The following is a 2470-nucleotide window of genomic DNA, read 5'->3' on the forward strand; positions in this document are numbered from 1 at the left end:
TGGCTGGACTACAGCTCTGGCTAGTAGTGATAGATGACAGAAAGGCTATCTCCGGCATTCAACAAGGGGTTAATTACTCCTGCCTTGTCTGTATCCACTTTTCTTGCCCTAAATGGGGGAGAAGGAACACTTCTAGCAGCCTTCCCTTCATCTGGTGGGTGCGCAACTGGAAGCAAGAAGCCGGACAAAGAGGTGGTCTTCAAGCCATAAAACCAAGCGACAAAGTGCAATGTGTTCATGCTTTTTCATGACTTCCCCCTGAAAGCCAGGGGGACTGCTGTGCTTGGTGATTCCAAAAAGACTGGAAACAAACGATGTTTGGGCCAATCTTGGCCCAATCAAGATTCAGGACCACAAATTCAATTACTGTCCTCTGCCACTCTGCAGGAAAGCTTCCAAATCATAGCAAAAAACAAGAATTTGAGCTGACAAAAGCTTTCACACAAGTTAATAGAACTTGGAATTATGAAGACACTTGAGAATAGCTTTGGACTAAAGATTTTCTCCATGACAGTTAGTCTTATTTCCTTGCATTTCTGAAAATGTTCAGAAAGTAGATACCTGACAGCCTTTGGCAGTCACTTCCTCATGTTGCACTAAATAATTTTCTTTCAAAAGTTTTTGGGTGCAAGGGAGGAATTTTATTTTCCATTTTCTGAGATCTCTCGTACCACTTTGGGTTATCCAAGAAGCTGATGCCAGACAGAATAAAACAAGCAGAAGAGAAATGTTTGTGAAGGCTCCAAGGGAGAGGGAGTAAGCGGGGAGAGACTTCAGACCCCTGTGCAGGGCTGGGAGCGGGGCAAGGAAAGAAAAATAGGAGAACTGGGTAGGAGGAGATTCAGAGCACACTGAAACTCTGATGATGAGAGTTACTAGAGAAATCCAGGCCAAGAGGAAGCCCCAGCTCAGAATTCCCGCTAGAGGACTCCAAGTGGGTAGCTATGGCTGGCTCTACCACCCCTACCATGCTTGACAACTGATGGGAACAGCACACGGCGAGCAAGGCCTCAGCATGGATGCTGTGTTAGATCCTAGGATGTACCACTGGAGATTGTCTATGAACTTCTCTCCTCACAGCAGGTTCTCTTAGAGAGAGATGTGGGTGGAGTACCTCCATGGTTACCACATCCACTCCTGGTGCCTCACAGATCCATTTCTCTGCACGTGCTCAGAAAGCAGCAACCCTCCAGCTCCTGTGGGCTTCTCTTCTGGAGGAGAACTTAGAGAGATTTGTTGGGCACACTACAGTCCCATCTCTGCAATTGGTCACTGTCTCTCTCCTCCGCTGCACATTCTGCGGTAAATTTCCCTTCATCCTCAGTGTCACCTCAGCAGAACTTGATGGCTTTCCTGGGGGTATGACCTCAAACTCTCATTCCTAAATGGTCTGAACTCCCAATACAACTGGGCAATGAATACTAACGGGTGCCCAACTAGCTTAACCAAGTTTCACACATATTTCTGTCTCCTGCTGATCAAGGACAATTATTCCAGCCAAAATGATGATGACTCTTCTCACCTGCTAATCTTTGGACACCAGGAGCCTAGAGTACCTAGGTGGTAACCAAAACTTGTAGTTCAGTGGGACCAGTGATATATCCTTTGATAACAATGTACCCTTTTTTGAGAATAGAGCCTCTAACACTGCGAGTCCCAGAATTATGGAGATGAAAAGTGCAAAGTCCCTGTATCGGTCATTGGGAGTGATGGCTAGTGATTGCTTCTTTATTTCCTGGATAGTTCAGATATATTCAGACTATGTTATGACAGTGAGTGGGACAGTTAGCATAGCCCCTGGGGCAAAACTAAAGAAATATTGTTGTCTGTTCTATATAAATGCAAACTGTCTCTGATCATCCTTTTTTAGACTTGCTTTTTAAAAAATTTTGTTTTATTTTAGAATCTCGGGATACATGTGAAGATTTGCTATATATATAGATTGTGTGAAGGTGAAGTTTAGGCTTCAGGTAAGCTCTCCCTCCTGCCAGTAGTGGGCATGGTACCCGATGGGTAGTTATATATCCCTTGTCACCCCTTCTTCCCTCCCTCCTTTAGCAGAGCTGTGTCTGTTGTTCCTGTCCTTGTGTTCCTGTGTACCCAATGTTTAGTACCCACTTATGAGTAAAAATATATTGTATTCGGTTTTTTGTTTCTGTGATAACTCAGTTAGGATGATGGTCTCCAGCTGCATCCATGCTGCTACAAAGGACATGATTTTGTTCTTCTTTGTGGCTTCATCATATTCCACTTTGTATATGGGCCACATATACATCTTTTATTTGGTTCTTTTTTTATTGGTATAGAAAGGAATGTCAAACCAACAGCCACATGTATCTGAGACCTTATTAAACTACCGTAGCAAAGATTCTGTGTTGAGCGCTGTAATCTGGACCGTTACTTAATTGAGCTTGTGGTAATCAACGGTCATTCACCATGATCCGTCTGCAGAGGTCAGACTGATGAATTA

Source organism: Carlito syrichta, unplaced genomic scaffold (assembly GCF_000164805.1).
Source record: "Carlito syrichta isolate Samal-C Ts95f unplaced genomic scaffold, Tarsius_syrichta-2.0.1 Scaffold55037, whole genome shotgun sequence".
Classification (NCBI taxonomy): Eukaryota; Metazoa; Chordata; class Mammalia; order Primates; family Tarsiidae; genus Carlito; species Carlito syrichta.